We start from the raw sequence: 19,403 nt of genomic DNA on the forward strand, positions 1-19,403 counted from the left end.
GTTCTTCATTGAATTGATAGTGTTCCAAGTGAACTGATAGTGTTCCAAGCGAACTGATAATCGTTCTTCATCGAACTGATAATCGTTTTTCATTGAACTGATAAGTGTTCCCAAGCGAACTGATAATCGTTCTTAATCGAAGTGATATTGTTCCCAAGTGAACTGATAGTCGTTCTTCATTGAACTGATAGTGTTCCAAGTGAACTGATAAGTGTTCCAAGCGAAGTGATAATCGTTCTTCATCGAACTGATAAGTATTCCAAGCGAACTGATAATCGTTCTTCATCGACTGATAGTCGGTCTTCATTGAACTGGTAGTGTTCCAAGTGAACTGATAAGTGTTCCAAGCGAACTGATAATCGTTTTTCATCGAACTGATAAGTGTTCTAAGCGAACTGATAATCGTTCTTCATCGAACTGATAATGTTCCAAGTGAACTGATAGTCATTCTTAATCGAACTGATATTGTTCCAAATGAACCGATGGTCGTTCTTAATCGAACTGATATTGTTCCCAATGAACCGATGGTCGTTCTTAATTGAACTGATATTGTTCCAAGTGAACCGATGGTCGTTCTTAATCGAACTGATATTGTTCCTAGTGAACCGATGGTCGTTCTTAATCGAACTGATATTATTCCAAGTGAACCGATGGGCGTTCTTAATTGAACTGATATTGTTTTTAACGAACCGATGGTCGTTCTTAATTGAACTGATATTGTTCCCAGTGAACTGATAGTCGCCTCCTTTTGGGAAAAGGAGAGGATAATTTTCGTCACGGATGCATTAAGTCGAACCTCAAGTGCTCTCTTTCACGAAGGATTTCAAGAACATGTTGTCAATTTGTCAATCAAATTATTTGTTGATTTCAAAACTTTATTACACAAATTCTTACCTCAGTTTACCTTTAGCATTACTTCCAAAAGAGTGAAGCTTTTGCGAAAAGAGATTCAAAATTCAAAATCTTTTATTGGCCAACCAAAAGGATGAAGGATAAATCCCTGATATGGCCATCAAAGAAGATTCAATGTTTGCAAAGCTATAAGTGATTGATATTGATCGCAGTCAATGGCACATCTCTAAAGATTATTCTTGTAAAGATAAGGCAGTGAAAATATTCTGAGCGCTAGAAAAAGAGAGAATTCACCCAAGCCCTGTCTCCTCAAAATCACCTAGGCTGAAATTAAATATCCGTAAAAGGGATCTCTCAATTGTCGTCAAGATGAAGGCAAATTAAGCGAGTAGACCCCCGGGGCCAAAGAAAATTTGAAACCTCTCCAAGATGACGGAGTTTGTGACGGATCCTTCTAGGGAAAGTCCAAAGCACTGTCGAGATGAAGGCGGATGCGATGAACCTCTCGACAATCCCTAAAAGGTATTTAATTTCAGCTATCATCCAAAGATCTCCCAGCCAATGAGCCAATATCATCAACATGACCCCTGAGACAAAGAAGGATCGAAACATCTCCAAGTTGAAGGAGTTTGTGATGTACCCTTCCCGAAAAAAAGAGAGAAAGAGAGGAAAAAGAAAGAGAGAAAAGTCAGAACATCTCCAAAATGAAGGAGAATGTAGCCAAAACCCAAGAAAGCCAAAAGAGTGTAGAAAGATTATCATGAGAGAAGCTCCCAGGATATCAAACTGCCAAATCTAGCAAGAATCTCCTTTAAATTTGTGAAATTCTATTATCAATACTCTTTCATCAATTGCTTTCATAATATCAAATTCTCTTTCCTGTTCATATCAAGGAAATTGATAACTTCCTTGAAGAAGGTCAATCACAAGTAATCTGGATTCTCAATCTCGATTCTACGAAGTGAATCTCCTTTGGAGGTAGTGCTTCAGGGAGAAAAGAAAGAATGTTTTTGCCACAATATGCATCATTTTCAAATATTTTGACAATATTTTCTAACTATCCGGACGCGAAGTGAGAGCGTGATGTCCGTCTTTGATACATCCAGACACCAATTTTAAATCCCTCTTAAGGACTCAATTTTCCGCCCAATCAGGATAAGGGTATAAACCTAAGCCTCATTCAAAGAGGTATTCCATTTTCCGCCCGATCAGGATAAGGGTACAAACCTGAGCCTCATTCAAAGAGGTATTCCATTTTCCGCCTGATCAAGATAAGGGTACAAACCTGAGCCTCATTCAATGAGGTATTCCATTTTCCGCCTGATCAGGTTAAGGGTACAAACCTGAGTCTCATTTCTATGAGATATTTCAATCCCCAATCAGGTTAAGGGTCAAAACCTGAGCTTCGTTCCATGCGAGGTATTTCTGTCCCATCCAGGTTAAAAGAAAAAACCTGAATTTCACTCTCATAGAGTGAATCTTTTCTCTTCATTCTCCATTTTATGTCTAGCATCTTCATCAGGGCCAATTTTCTTATACCCAGTCAGATCCTTCTAACTGGGGCATTTTTTTTTATATAGCCCAAATTTGGTGTGTTTTTCTTTGCCACTAAGCTCAGCCACAAGCCGACTTAGTAGCAAAGAGAGGCATCTGTAAACACCCCAAATTTTCATTCACCTCCCTGACATCTCTACCAACGAGCCGAAGGGCAAAATGGTCATTTTCTGAAATTGAACCTTGCAGAAAGTCCAAAATTTCATGCTTGAGTCTCAAAATCTCTCTATTTAGACTCGAAAATATCTCCAAACTGCAAAATCTCAAAATCCTATTCTTGACAAGAAGCTACAATTTCCAATTTTGAATTCAGAGCGACATTTCAGGTAACATGTCTTTGCATAGCATTGCATGAACATTTCATATCACTGCACTGCACAACATGTCATTTCGAGGTCCAAAACTCTTGATTTCAAAATTTTCAATCCAGATTAGAATTTCAACTATTTTTAAAATCAATTTCAAAACCCTGGGTCTTCAAAATTATCAATTCTTCCCATTTTACCCCCAGGACTCTGAATTTCAAAATATTTTCTCAGGAAAACGATCTGGATAGTTTTTAATATGGATTTCAGCCGCCTTATCTCAGATTTTGCCCTTTTGTCAACAATTTCAAATATCTTCCTTTTACAAAATCGCCCTATACGGGCTAACTCTTTTCAAAAATTCTGTTTTGCCAATTAGTCGAAAATTTTATGAAAATTCCAAAAAAGAGGTTTTGTTGTCTTGTCTTTATTTCAATAAAGAAGCAATGTGGGACCCACACTGAGGTGGTGTCACATGGGCTTTTCTTTTGAAAAACCTGAATTTTGAAAAACCCAAAAATATAGGAGCCTTGTCCCTGGATTGGCGCCACTGGGTCTTTTTCTCTCTCCTCCCATTTCCTTGCCATGTGTCAGCGTGGGGTTCACCTAGAGGTGGCGCCACATGTCATTAGACATCCTCTTCATTCCATGCCACGTGTCAGTGTCCACCATCTTCACCCTGTGCCATGTGTCATTCCAAGGTCACCCTGAGATGCCACGTGTCATGTGCTGCCTTGTCCAAAAAAAGTAGAGTTGTCTCCTTTTGATGTGGCGCCATCTGAAGTATTCTCTCCTGCAGCAGACACGTGTCATTCTCTTCTCTTCTCAGAAAAAGCAAGTGACACATGTCACTCCCTGCTTTTCTCAGAAAAAGCAAGTGACACGTGTCATTCTCTGCTCTTCTCAGAAAAAGCAAGTGACACATGTCACTCCCTGCTTTTCTCAGAAAAAGCAAGTGACACATGTCACCCTCTGCTCTTCTCAGAAAAAGCAAGGGACACGTGTCTCTCTCTGCTTTCTTCAGAAAAAGCAAGTGACACATGTCACTTTCTGCCTCCTTCAGAAAAAGCAACAATTCAAATATTCAAACTCCAGGCTGAGGTGGCGCAAATCCTGAAGTCTCCTCCCTAAATTCATTTTTTTGAGATGGTGCCACGTGTCCCTTTCCCTCCTTTTCCTCCCTCTTGCCACATGTCATTGTAGGAGCCACCCTGAGGTGGCGCCACATGGCCACCCTTTATTCTTCCAGAGCCAACCCAATTTAAAATTCAAATACATCCTGAGGTGGCGCCATCTGGAGAGCCTCCCCCAGCTTCTGACACTTGTCAATGTTGATGCTCTGAGATGGCGCCACATGGCAGTCTCTCCTCCTTCCAGAATAAAGCAAAATTTGAATTTCAAACTCCAAGACAACACCTTCTGAGATGGCGTCACATGGAGGGCTCAGATTAAGCTTCTTTGAATTTCAAAATTTTCCAAAAAATTCTATAAATACAAGGCCCGATGCCCAGCCTAAGGGAGCTCCCTTTGGATTTAGCATTTTCACTCCGAGTGCCCTACTACACGGTTTTGAATTTTGGAGTTCACGCTCCCCTTGGGCTCAGTTGAGAGGGTGCATTGAAGCACCAAGCTTGCTCGCATCAATTCCAACTCGATCTAAGCGTGTGGATCGAATTTCGTGAATCTTCCGAAGCTCGGATCGAAGGACGAGAGAAGCCATTCATACCCACTCATTTCGGGAGTTCCAAAGCTGCGGGAAAACACAAGGTGCACTTCTATCCTTATTCATTTCATTATAGTAATATCTTTATTCAATTCGTATTGTCGTTTTGAGAAAAGAGCTCATCCGAAGGATGGATCGAGCTACTCTCGTAAAATGACATATAGCAAACGAGTTTTTCATGCTTTCTTGATTCAAATTTTAGCATTTCATCACGTTCATGCATTAAAATAAGGTAGATTTGTGTCTTACTTCATTAAAATAGCATCGTTTAGGAATTTATTTGATGTTTCATGTATCCTGTGTTATTTCAGTGATTCCCTATTTTTGTCAGTCAGTCCACTCGTCATTTCATGTATTTATTTTTCTTTAAAAATGCCAAAAAAATCACAATACGCGTTCCTAGGTGTCTCTAGCAATATGCCAAAATTCAGAATGATTTAAATTTATTTACTGCAGTAAATGTTCGAAATGGTAGGTCGGGTTTTGTTACCCGGGATACGTTTTGAAAATTTACTTCTGATTTGTAAAATCGAGATCTCTTTCCTATGAGATCTGATTTTTGATCCGAAAAATGTCATGAACTCGGGATAATGTCTAGTATTTAATCTGATTTTCTCAGATTGTTCCGATTTTTTTTTATGTCTGACAAAAATCTGAGAGTTCGGGACACGTGTCAGAGCCTGATTTGGGTCTTTGGGATTTTGGATCGAATTAAGGCGATGAGTTCTCTTTGGGTATTGCTCCAAATCCAAATCTATAAAAAGTAAATGTCATGTTCGGGATGTCCTCTGTTTGCATCTAAAAGTTTATGATTTTTAGAACAGTATTAGTATCTGTTTCGAATTTTTTTTGTCAGTCTCTTGTTTTGTCATATTCGTCTGCTCTGTTGATTTAGGCATGAAAAGTCATATTTTTATCTATGTTCCTGTTGATCAAATGCCAAAATCATAAAAACAAAAGTTGTTCCTGTGTGTGTCTTTAGTTCCTCAGTTAAATATCAGAAATTTCTATGGTCGGATATTATTTTTTATGCAATTTTACATCGGATCAGGTTGATTTTGCCTCCGTCAGAACCAAATTCTCGTTACCGAACTCACCGTAGTTCAAATCTCGAAGCTGTAAAAGACAAAATTGCTTATTTTCAAGTCCTTTAGCAGTCTGAAAAATCTCAGATGTTTTCATGGTGGAATTTTTGTATTATCGCATTAAGTATTACATTTGGTTCGGGTCCATAGGTGAAATCCGCCCTTTTTAGGATTTTCTTTAAATTTTTGCATCCCAACTATGTCATTTCGTGAGTTTTAGCATTCTAAATTGTTTATCAGGATAGAGAGATGCTCCATACCGAATTTGACAGCATTTGGAATTCATTTGAGACTCAGTTTAGCCATATCATCAAAACAGGGCCCCGCGGGACCCAGATCCAAGCGAAATTCGTTATTTTTGATGAATGATAGCATGTCAAAATTCTAATTTTACAGTTCTAATGTATTTAGCAGCATGTCATCATGCCCCATATTGCATTTCATCATCATTTGGTTCAATTCGAATTTCAAAATCTCAATTTTACCAAAATTTCCTTAAAAAAACCCGGATTTTAAAGGTATAACTTCAATATTAGGGGTATTTTGGTCATTTTGACCACAATTTCGAATTTCAAACTATTTCTTACTGAATTTATTGCGTTTACATCATTTCAAATATCAAGAAAGCATGAAAATAGGGTTTATATCCAACTAAGTCTAATCATTTCATAATATTATTGGAAAATCTTGGAAAACCCACATATTTGAGCTAACCCCATTTCAAGTTTGGCAGGGACATTCAAAAGAAGGAACTGAAGTCTGAAATTTCCCTTTCTTTCATTTATTTAGTGATGTAATAATGTAAATTTTGGAATAAGAGATTTAATTTTCTACTTAGACTAAGATGCATATCATATAGTTTAAATTTCTGCAATATCCTGTTTATGTGATTCATGCATTTTATTTCAAAAGCACTATGGATGTACACGAATGACACATGCACCAACTCTTAGGGAGTTAATGAACTCGGTGGAATCCATATTTACAGCCCTAGTCGGAATATGGATGAGACCCAGATCCATCATCTTCCTACTAGTCACACCGAGCCTACATTCTTAGGCTATCTTCAAAAATGCACATCATATTTCCAATTTTGCAAAGTATTGTGCATTAAATCAATTAAGCTCTGAACATGTTCATGGCCACAGTCAGAATATGTGAAGGATTTATTTTGACTTAATACACATTTTTCCAACAAATTTCTCAAAAAAAAATCTTTTCAAAGTGCATTCATTCACTCATATCATTTGCATCATGAAATCATTGGTTTTCCCATGATTTTCTTAAGAAAATTTCATTCTCAAGAAATCGATTTCTCAAGAAACTCTGAGAATTTTTCAAAATCGGTTTTCCCAAGTCAAGTTTTTCCACAGTTTTCCATGGAAAAGGTTATTTTCTCAAGATTTTCAAAAGGAGTCTCTCATCTTTCTCAAAGATCAAAATCAATTTCCAAGCGTTTCAAGGCTAAGATTCTCAGGATTTCAGTTTCCCGAGTTTCAATTCTCCCTCTCCAAAGAATTTTCCAATGAATCTCAACCATTTTCCAAAGAAAGCTTTCAAAAACTTGAAGCTTTTCCTAACAAGCATTTTCCCTTCAAATGTTTACCCTTTTCTCAAGAATTCTTTCCATTTTCTCAGGATTTTCATCCATTCATGATTTTCCCACATCTTTATGAACTTTCTCGTGATTTCAAAACCCCTTTCATCTGAGTTTTATGAGAAATTGACTTTCACCCTTTCCCTGAGAAATATCTTTCAACTCCAAATATTTTCCAAGCATACATAATGTTTTTCCTACTTCCATTTTCCAAAATCTCATAGCACATGCCTGAATTTTCTGTGCATTTAGGATAGAACACGATTTTGATGATTTAACTAAGTCAAGCATAGTTTTGGTCCTTGGTTCGATTACACCTGTTAAAGGCGGCAGGAACGGTCGAACCTCGTACCGACAGGTCGAGCCCCATCCCATGGATTTTCCCGCAATTTTCAAAACGGAGGCGAGTATTTCAAAACAATTTCCAAAATCCGGTCAAGTTTGAAGCGCGAAAGCATTTCCCTCTCTCTTCCGCAAGGAAGGGAAGGCGGGAGAAAATTTTGCGACGATAACAGGTTTGGCGACCGTGATGGGACCTGTCCTTGTCTGGTCAAAATTGTGCTTGACTTAGTTTAATTATCAAAATTATGTTCACAAAATGTCAGCTCCTTTACTTTTGATATCATGCGAACCTAGGAGCCTAGATTCTGACCTAGCTGACATTGATTCCATATAGACTAGGCATGGTTTGGTAGGACCAGATTGAGGAGATATTTTCATGTTCACATAGACTTAGGTCTAAACACAACTCTCCTCAATTTAGGATCTGAATGCAAACAATGTATGCTTCTGCAAAGATTTTCAAAATCTATCTCTCTAGGACTTAGAGCCCTCTATTTCTTGCATGTGATCATTTTTCAAAATCTCCATTACCTATCATTACCCGGTCTTCACGTTGCTGGGCTCTCTTCCAGAACCCTAGTTCGAGACAGAGCCTCACAGCTGGGCCAATTATTTGGGTTAACACCCCCCTACCACGTACCGCGGGCTACAGTCCGAAGTATATCGGTAGACGCTCAAGGATGTTGGAAAACCTTACCTTAGAACAGGAGTTGAGATTATATGCCACGTACCTCGGATTTCAATTCGGGTATATCGGCATAACTAGATTGGACACAGATGATCTGAACCTAGAGTTAGGATTAAGGTCCTACAACTGTTTTCAAAATGATACATCTAGAGTCAGCCTTTTAGGGAGTGCTGAATGTGCATAAATGTTTGTGCAGGATGTGAGTTTGTATGCTACCTTTATTTCTCTCATATTTTCCCAAAAAATATTTTTCAAATATCCATATTCTCATCTTTTCCTTTACTTTCTCAAACCCTGGATGATTTTCTCAAATATCCAATTTCTTTCAAAACTCTAGGTGATTTTCCATTCTCTCGTTCTACTGGATCTCGAATTTTCAACTGCATTTTTATCCTGCCTGCAATTTTCCAAAATCATATGTTTTCTTTCATTGGATTTTCAATCCTTTTGTCTATTTGCAAAATTCTTCACCTTATTTTCCTCATGCATACCTTGATTATTGCGGTGGAAATTGTTTACCCACTTACATTCTCCTTATTCTAAATCCATTTGTGGATTATTTTTCCAAAAGATATCTCTTTCCTTCAAAAATGGTGTTTTCCTCGTGGTTGACGACCTCGCTTAGGTAACAAGGCACATTTTCCGTTGTTCATTTCTCTTGCAAAAGGATGACAACACAATTGTCGTAATCCTTATGACGACTCAATCCCTAGTAATGGGATAATCTTCCAATGGTCCCCCATATTTTCCTTAATATTTCCTTCCAAAAAAAAAAATCCTCAAAAAGTTGATCCTTCCTTCGCCATCTTATTTGCTTCTTCTTCACAATGTATCTCTTGTGAGGAATGATCTTGAGGACGTCTATCAGTCAAGAAACTTGTCGCCCTATTTATCAATTATCCTTCCTTTATTCAAAATTTTCCTCCCTAGTTACATTGGGGCATTTTTTTGAAAATTTATCTTTACCTCAAAACATCCTGTATGCAGGCAGGATAAACCAATCTCTCATTTTGCACATATATGCACCCATTTGCATTGATTTTGCATTCATTTGCATCAATTTGCATTCAATCATATTCATTTGCATTAAATATCAATTTCCCCTTCAGGTTAAGGGATAAACCTGAATCAGTTTCCATAATCCTTCAATTTCGACCTTCGGGTCATTTAATTCTTCAATTTCGACCTCCGGGTCACCCAATTTTCAAATTACCAAATTCTCAATTTCGACCATCAGGTCATCCAATTTTCATTCCCCGTTCAGGATAAGGGGATAATCCTGAAATCATTCATAGAAGCGATCCAACTCTCTATAATGGTCCCCGTTCTTTATTGAACTGATAATGTTCTCAGCGAATTGATAGTCGTTCTTCATTGAGCTGATAGTGTTTACAAGTGAACTGATAGTCGTTTTTCATCGAGCTGATAGTGTTCCAAGTGAACTGATAGTCGTTCTTTAGTGAACTGATAGTTGTTCTTCATCGAACTAATAGTGTTTCAAGCGAACTGATAATCGTTCTTCATCGAACTGATAGTTTTTCTTCATTAAACTGATAGCGTTTTCAAGTGAACTGATAATCGTTCTTCATTGAACTGATAGTGTTCCAAGCGAACTGATAATCGTTCTTCATCGAACTAATAGTGTTCCAAGTGAATTGATAGTCGTTCTTCATCGAACTGATAGTGTTCCAAGTAAACTGATAGTCGTTCTTCATTGAACTGATAGTGTTCCAAGTGAACTGATAAGTGTTCCAAGTGAACTGATAGTCGTTCTTCATCGAACTAATAGTGTTCCAAGCGAACTGATAATCGTTCTTCATCGAACTGATAGTTGTTCTTCATTGAACTAATAGCGTACCCAAGTGAACTTATAATCGTTCTTCATCGAACTTATAGTGTTCCAAGCGAACTGATAATCATTCTTCATCGAACTAATAGGGTTCCAAGTGAACTGATAGTTGTTCTTCATTAAAACTGATAATGTTCCAAGTGAACTGATAGTCGTTCCTCATCAAACTGATAGTGTTCCAAGTGAACTGATAGCTGTTCTCTACTGAACTGATAGTGTTCCAAGTGAATTGATAGTTGTTCTTCATTGAACTGATAATGTTTCAAGTGAACTGATAGTCGTTCTTAATTGAACTGATAGTATTCTCGAGCTAATTGATAATCGTTCTTCATTGAATTGATAGTGTTCCAAGTGAACTGATAGTGTTCCAAGCGAACTGATAATCGTTCTTCATCGAACTGATAATCGTTTTTCATTGAACTGATAAGTGTTCCCAAGCGAACTGATAATCGTTCTTAATCGAAGTGATATTGTTCCCAAGTGAACTGATAGTCGTTCTTCATTGAACTGATAGTGTTCCAAGTGAACTGATAAGTGTTCCAAGCGAAGTGATAATCGTTCTTCATCGAACTGATAAGTATTCCAAGCGAACTGATAATCGTTCTTCATCGACTGATAGTCGGTCTTCATTGAACTGGTAGTGTTCCAAGTGAACTGATAAGTGTTCCAAGCGAACTGATAATCGTTTTTCATCGAACTGATAAGTGTTCTAAGCGAACTGATAATCGTTCTTCATCGAACTGATAATGTTCCAAGTGAACTGATAGTCATTCTTAATCGAACTGATATTGTTCCAAATGAACCGATGGTCGTTCTTAATCGAACTGATATTGTTCCCAATGAACCGATGGTCGTTCTTAATTGAACTGATATTGTTCCAAGTGAACCGATGGTCGTTCTTAATCGAACTGATATTGTTCCTAGTGAACCGATGGTCGTTCTTAATCGAACTGATATTATTCCAAGTGAACCGATGGGCGTTCTTAATTGAACTGATATTGTTTTTAACGAACCGATGGTCGTTCTTAATTGAACTGATATTGTTCCCAGTGAACTGATAGTCGCCTCCTTTTGGGAAAAGGAGAGGATAATTTTCGTCACGGATGCATTAAGTCGAACCTCAAGTGCTCTCTTTCACGAAGGATTTCAAGAACATGTTGTCAATTTGTCAATCAAATTATTTGTTGATTTCAAAACTTTATTACACAAATTCTTACCTCAGTTTACCTTTAGCATTACTTCCAAAAGAGTGAAGCTTTTGCGAAAAGAGATTCAAAATTCAAAATCTTTTATTGGCCAACCAAAAGGATGAAGGATAAATCCCTGATATGGCCATCAAAGAAGATTCAATGTTTGCAAAGCTATAAGTGATTGATATTGATCGCAGTCAATGGCACATCTCTAAAGATTATTCTTGTAAAGATAAGGCAGTGAAAATATTCTGAGCGCTAGAAAAAGAGAGAATTCACCCAAGCCCTGTCTCCTCAAAATCACCTAGGCTGAAATTAAATATCCGTAAAAGGGATCTCTCAATTGTCGTCAAGATGAAGGCAAATTAAGCGAGTAGACCCCCGGGGCCAAAGAAAATTTGAAACCTCTCCAAGATGACGGAGTTTGTGACGGATCCTTCTAGGGAAAGTCCAAAGCACTGTCGAGATGAAGGCGGATGCGATGAACCTCTCGACAATCCCTAAAAGGTATTTAATTTCAGCTATCATCCAAAGATCTCCCAGCCAATGAGCCAATATCATCAACATGACCCCTGAGACAAAGAAGGATCGAAACATCTCCAAGTTGAAGGAGTTTGTGATGTACCCTTCCCGAAAAAAAGAGAGAAAGAGAGGAAAAAGAAAGAGAGAAAAGTCAGAACATCTCCAAAATGAAGGAGAATGTAGCCAAAACCCAAGAAAGCCAAAAGAGTGTAGAAAGATTATCATGAGAGAAGCTCCCAGGATATCAAACTGCCAAATCTAGCAAGAATCTCCTTTAAATTTGTGAAATTCTATTATCAATACTCTTTCATCAATTGCTTTCATAATATCAAATTCTCTTTCCTGTTCATATCAAGGAAATTGATAACTTCCTTGAAGAAGGTCAATCACAAGTAATCTGGATTCTCAATCTCGATTCTACGAAGTGAATCTCCTTTGGAGGTAGTGCTTCAGGGAGAAAAGAAAGAATGTTTTTGCCACAATATGCATCATTTTCAAATATTTTGACAATATTTTCTAACTATCCGGACGCGAAGTGAGAGCGTGATGTCCGTCTTTGATACATCCAGACACCAATTTTAAATCCCTCTTAAGGACTCAATTTTCCGCCCAATCAGGATAAGGGTATAAACCTAAGCCTCATTCAAAGAGGTATTCCATTTTCCGCCCGATCAGGATAAGGGTACAAACCTGAGCCTCATTCAAAGAGGTATTCCATTTTCCGCCTGATCAAGATAAGGGTACAAACCTGAGCCTCATTCAATGAGGTATTCCATTTTCCGCCTGATCAGGTTAAGGGTACAAACCTGAGTCTCATTTCTATGAGATATTTCAATCCCCAATCAGGTTAAGGGTCAAAACCTGAGCTTCGTTCCATGCGAGGTATTTCTGTCCCATCCAGGTTAAAAGAAAAAACCTGAATTTCACTCTCATAGAGTGAATCTTTTCTCTTCATTCTCCATTTTATGTCTAGCATCTTCATCAGGGCCAATTTTCTTATACCCAGTCAGATCCTTCTAACTGGGGCATTTTTTTTTATATAGCCCAAATTTGGTGTGTTTTTCTTTGCCACTAAGCTCAGCCACAAGCCGACTTAGTAGCAAAGAGAGGCATCTGTAAACACCCCAAATTTTCATTCACCTCCCTGACATCTCTACCAACGAGCCGAAGGGCAAAATGGTCATTTTCTGAAATTGAACCTTGCAGAAAGTCCAAAATTTCATGCTTGAGTCTCAAAATCTCTCTATTTAGACTCGAAAATATCTCCAAACTGCAAAATCTCAAAATCCTATTCTTGACAAGAAGCTACAATTTCCAATTTTGAATTCAGAGCGACATTTCAGGTAACATGTCTTTGCATAGCATTGCATGAACATTTCATATCACTGCACTGCACAACATGTCATTTCGAGGTCCAAAACTCTTGATTTCAAAATTTTCAATCCAGATTAGAATTTCAACTATTTTTAAAATCAATTTCAAAACCCTGGGTCTTCAAAATTATCAATTCTTCCCATTTTACCCCCAGGACTCTGAATTTCAAAATATTTTCTCAGGAAAACGATCTGGATAGTTTTTAATATGGATTTCAGCCGCCTTATCTCAGATTTTGCCCTTTTGTCAACAATTTCAAATATCTTCCTTTTACAAAATCGCCCTATACGGGCTAACTCTTTTCAAAAATTCTGTTTTGCCAATTAGTCGAAAATTTTATGAAAATTCCAAAAAAGAGGTTTTGTTGTCTTGTCTTTATTTCAATAAAGAAGCAATGTGGGACCCACACTGAGGTGGTGTCACATGGGCTTTTCTTTTGAAAAACCTGAATTTTGAAAAACCCAAAAATATAGGAGCCTTGTCCCTGGATTGGCGCCACTGGGTCTTTTTCTCTCTCCTCCCATTTCCTTGCCATGTGTCAGCGTGGGGTTCACCTAGAGGTGGCGCCACATGTCATTAGACATCCTCTTCATTCCATGCCACGTGTCAGTGTCCACCATCTTCACCCTGTGCCATGTGTCATTCCAAGGTCACCCTGAGATGCCACGTGTCATGTGCTGCCTTGTCCAAAAAAAGTAGAGTTGTCTCCTTTTGATGTGGCGCCATCTGAAGTATTCTCTCCTGCAGCAGACACGTGTCATTCTCTTCTCTTCTCAGAAAAAGCAAGTGACACATGTCACTCCCTGCTTTTCTCAGAAAAAGCAAGTGACACGTGTCATTCTCTGCTCTTCTCAGAAAAAGCAAGTGACACATGTCACTCCCTGCTTTTCTCAGAAAAAGCAAGTGACACATGTCACCCTCTGCTCTTCTCAGAAAAAGCAAGGGACACGTGTCTCTCTCTGCTTTCTTCAGAAAAAGCAAGTGACACATGTCACTTTCTGCCTCCTTCAGAAAAAGCAACAATTCAAATATTCAAACTCCAGGCTGAGGTGGCGCAAATCCTGAAGTCTCCTCCCTAAATTCATTTTTTTGAGATGGTGCCACGTGTCCCTTTCCCTCCTTTTCCTCCCTCTTGCCACATGTCATTGTAGGAGCCACCCTGAGGTGGCGCCACATGGCCACCCTTTATTCTTCCAGAGCCAACCCAATTTAAAATTCAAATACATCCTGAGGTGGCGCCATCTGGAGAGCCTCCCCCAGCTTCTGACACTTGTCAATGTTGATGCTCTGAGATGGCGCCACATGGCAGTCTCTCCTCCTTCCAGAATAAAGCAAAATTTGAATTTCAAACTCCAAGACAACACCTTCTGAGATGGCGTCACATGGAGGGCTCAGATTAAGCTTCTTTGAATTTCAAAATTTTCCAAAAAATTCTATAAATACAAGGCCCGATGCCCAGCCTAAGGGAGCTCCCTTTGGATTTAGCATTTTCACTCCGAGTGCCCTACTACACGGTTTTGAATTTTGGAGTTCACGCTCCCCTTGGGCTCAGTTGAGAGGGTGCATTGAAGCACCAAGCTTGCTCGCATCAATTCCAACTCGATCTAAGCGTGTGGATCGAATTTCGTGAATCTTCCGAAGCTCGGATCGAAGGACGAGAGAAGCCATTCATACCCACTCATTTCGGGAGTTCCAAAGCTGCGGGAAAACACAAGGTGCACTTCTATCCTTATTCATTTCATTATAGTAATATCTTTATTCAATTCGTATTGTCGTTTTGAGAAAAGAGCTCATCCGAAGGATGGATCGAGCTACTCTCGTAAAATGACATATAGCAAACGAGTTTTTCATGCTTTCTTGATTCAAATTTTAGCATTTCATCACGTTCATGCATTAAAATAAGGTAGATTTGTGTCTTACTTCATTAAAATAGCATCGTTTAGGAATTTATTTGATGTTTCATGTATCCTGTGTTATTTCAGTGATTCCCTATTTTTGTCAGTCAGTCCACTCGTCATTTCATGTATTTATTTTTCTTTAAAAATGCCAAAAAAATCACAGTACGCGTTCCTAGGTGTCTCTAGCAATATGCCAAAATTCAGAATGATTTAAATTTATTTACTGCAGTAAATGTTCGAAATGGTAGGTCGGGTTTTGTTACCCGGGATACGTTTTGAAAATTTACTTCTGATTTGTAAAATCGAGATCTCTTTCCTATGAGATCTGATTTTTGATCCGAAAAATGTCATGAACTCGGGATAATGTCTAGTATTTAATCTGATTTTCTCAGATTGTTCCGATTTTTTTTTATGTCTGACAAAAATATGAGAGTTCGGGACACGTGTCAGAGCCTGATTTGGGTCTTTGGGATTTTGGATCGAATTAAGGCGATGAGTTCTCTTTGGGTATTGCTCCAAATCCAAATCTATAAAAAGTAAATGTCATGTTCGGGATGTCCTCTGTTTGCATCTAAAAGTTTATGATTTTTAGAACAGTATTAGTATCTGTTTCGAATTTTTTTTGTCAGTCTCTTGTTTTGTCATATTCGTCTGCTCTGTTGATTTAGGCATGAAAAGTCATATTTTTATCTATGTTCCTGTTGATCAAATGCCAAAATCATAAAAACAAAAGTTGTTCCTGTGTGTGTCTTTAGTTCCTCAGTTAAATATCAGAAATTTCTATGGTCGGATATTATTTTTTATGCAATTTTACATCGGATCAGGTTGATTTTGCCTCCGTCAGAACCAAATTCTCGTTACCGAACTCACCGTAGTTCAAATCTCGAAGCTGTAAAAGACAAAATTGCTTATTTTCAAGTCCTTTAGCAGTCTGAAAAATCTCAGATGTTTTCATGGTGGAATTTTTGTATTATCGCATTAAGTATTACATTTGGTTCGGGTCCATAGGTGAAATCCGCCCTTTTTAGGATTTTCTTTAAATTTTTGCATCCCAACTATGTCATTTCGTGAGTTTTAGCATTCTAAATTGTTTATCAGGATAGAGAGATGCTCCATACCGAATTTGACAGCATTTGGAATTCATTTGAGACTCAGTTTAGCCATATCATCAAAACAGGGCCCCGCGGGACCCAGATCCAAGCGAAATTCGTTATTTTTTATGAATGATAGCATGTCAAAATTCTAATTTTACAGTTCTAATGTATTTAGCAGCATGTCATCATGCCCCATATTGCATTTCATCATCATTTGGTTCAATTCGAATTTCAAAATCTCAATTTTACCAAAATTTCCTTAAAAAAACCCGGATTTTAAAGGTGTAACTTCAATATTAGGGGTATTTTGGTCATTTTGACCACAATTTCGAATTTCAAACTATTTCTTACTGAATTTATTGCGTTTACATCATTTCAAATATCAAGAAAGCATGAAAATAGGGTTTATATCCAACTAAGTCTAATCATTTCATAATATTATTGGAAAATCTTGGAAAACCCACATATTTGAGCTAACCCCATTTCAAGTTTGGCAGGGACATTCAAAAGAAGGAACTGAAGTCTGAAATTTCCCTTTCTTTCATTTATTTAGTGATGTAATAATGTAAATTTTGGAATAAGAGATTTAATTTTCTACTTAGACTAAGATGCATATCATATAGTTTAAATTTCTGCAATATCCTGTTTATGTGATTCATGCATTTTATTTCAAAAGCACTATGGATGTACACGAATGACACATGCACCAACTCTTAGGGAGTTAATGAACTCGGTGGAGTCCATATTTACAGCCCTAGTCGGAATATGGATGAGACCCAGATCCATCATCTTCCTACTAGTCACACCGAGCCTACATTCTTAGGCTATCTTCAAAAATGCACATCATATTTCCAATTTTGCAAAGTATTGTGCATTAAATCAATTAAGCTCTGAACATGTTCATGGCCACAGTCAGAATATGTGAAGGATTTATTTTCACTTAATACACATTTTTCCAACAAATTTCTCAAAAAAAAATCTTTTCAAAGTGCATTCATTCACTCATATCATTTGCATCATGAAATCATTGGTTTTCCCATGATTTTCTTAAGAAAATTTCATTCTCAAGAAATCGATTTCTCAAGAAACTCTGAGAATTTTTCAAAATCGGTTTTCCCAAGTCAAGTTTTTCCACAGTTTTCCATGGAAAAGGTTATTTTCTCAAGATTTTCAAAAGGAGTCTCTCATCTTTCTCAAAGATCAAAATCAATTTCCAAGCGTTTCAAGGCTAAAATTCTCAGGATTTCAGTTTCCCGAGTTTCAATTCTCCCTCTCCAAAGAATTTCCAATGAATCTCAACAATTTTCCAAAGAAAGCTTTCAAAACTTGAAGCTTTTCCTAACAAGCATTTTCCCGTCAAATGTTTACCCTTTTCTCAAGAATTCTTTCCATTTTCTCAGGATTTTCATCCATTCATGATTTTCCCACATCTTTATGAACTTTCTCGTGATTTCAAAACCCCTTTCATCTGAGTTTCATGAGAAATTGACTTTCACCTTTTCCCTGAGAAATATCTTTCAACTCCAAATATTTTCCAAGCATACATCATGTTTTTCCTACTTCCATTTTCCAAAATCTCATAGCACATGCCTGAATTCTCTGTGCATTTAGGATAGAACACGATTTTGATGATTTAACTAAGTCAAGCATAGTTTTGGTCCTTGGTTCGATTACCCCTGTTAAAGGCGGCAGGAACGGTCGAACCTCGTACCGACAGGTCGAGCCCCATCCCATGGATTTTCCCGCAATTTTCAAAACGGAGGCGTAAATCAATAGAGTAAGAGTAGTGATGGGAGTGTAGTGAAGCTTGGTGAGCAAGATATACCGGTGAATGATTATTTCAAATATTTGGGATCCATCATTCAAAAGTATGGAGAAATTGATGGAGATGTAAATCATAGGATAAAGGTTGGGTGGATGAAATGGAAAAGTGCTACTGGAGTGCTGTGCGATCGTAGAATGCCATTGCGGTTGAAGGGAAAGTTTTATAGGACGACTATTAGACCCGCTTTACTATATGGTACGGAATGTTGGGCTGCCAAGAGACATCATATTCAAAAAATGAGTGTAGCTGAGATGCGGATGCTTAGATGGATGTGTGGAAATACAATAAAAGATAAGATTCGGAACGAAGAGATACGTAAGAAGGTAGGTGTTGCACCCATTGAAAATAAGATGCGAGAGAATCGTTTACGGTGGTTTGGACATATTCGGCGAAGGCCTAATGATGCTCCAGTTAGAAGGTTGGAGAAATGGGAAAATATATTAGTTAAAAGAGGTCGGGGTAGGCCTAGGAAGACTTGGATGGAGATCATAGGAAAGGATATGAATGCTTTGAACCTCACCGAGGACATGGCGTTGGATAGAAATGATTGGAGGAAAAGGATTCATGTGGAAGACCCAAAATGAATTTCTTTTTTGGTTCATATCGCTGACCCCAATTGTTTTGGGATGAAGGCGTAGTTGTTGTTGTTTTTGTTGTTGTTTTCAAAACGGAGGCGAGTATTTCAAAACAATTTCCAAAATCCAGTCAAGTTTGAAGCGCGAAAGCATTTCCCTCTCTCTTCTGAAAGTAAGGGAAGGCGGGAAAAAATTTTGCGACGATAACACACCATCACATTGAAAATGTTGAATTTTAGACGAGAACTGATTACAGACTAGAGCATTAAATGAACAAAAGAGCTTAAAACACCTCAGATTTATGCTTCATAAAGTAAATCCAAGTATATCTTAAATAACTATCGAAAAATGTAACATTATAGCGACTACCTGATAAGAAAGATTGTGGGGCAGGGCCCAAGACATCTGAATAAACAATTTCAAAAGGCACAGAAACTCTTTGATTTATTGAATTGAAAAGAAGAACATGGCTCTTACATAATTGACAACTGGAACAAAGTGAAAAATCAGACTCAACACTCAAACTAGACTGTAGAACAAGTCCACCAGATGCAAGTCTCTCAACAGATGAGTGATTACAATGACCCAAACGACGATGCTAGATTCTTGGCTTATTCCACTGAGATAAACTAAAACAATTTTTGGACGACAATGCCTGGACAACCTCTGATTTTGGCGAAACATCACGAATTGATGAAGAATCCTTGATGACTGGTGTCTCTTTTTGTGAAATTGATTTTGAAAAGATATTTTTAAATGAAAGTAATGTGAAACCCAGACACCAAATGTAAAACCGGTTCTCACAAGTGGTGGAGACCGGGTCGAACTCAGGGAACGGGGAATACTTTGTATTCAAACAAGCAATTAAACTATACTTTATTGCCAAATTGAAAAAGTACGAGAAAATAAAACTACTTAACTATTACAACA

General features: G+C 37.8%; 1 pseudogene; it reads right to left on the minus strand.

Moving 5' to 3' along the window:
* LOC149832426 (dihydroorotate dehydrogenase (quinone), mitochondrial-like) overlaps positions 1-19,403 on the minus strand; it is a 120,103-nt pseudogene that overhangs the window by 56,565 nt on the left and 44,135 nt on the right.

Source organism: Nuphar pumila, chromosome 7 (assembly GCF_984573655.1).
Source record: "Nuphar pumila chromosome 7, dmNupPumi1.hap1.1, whole genome shotgun sequence".
Lineage (NCBI taxonomy): Eukaryota > Viridiplantae > Streptophyta > Magnoliopsida > Nymphaeales > Nymphaeaceae > Nuphar > Nuphar pumila.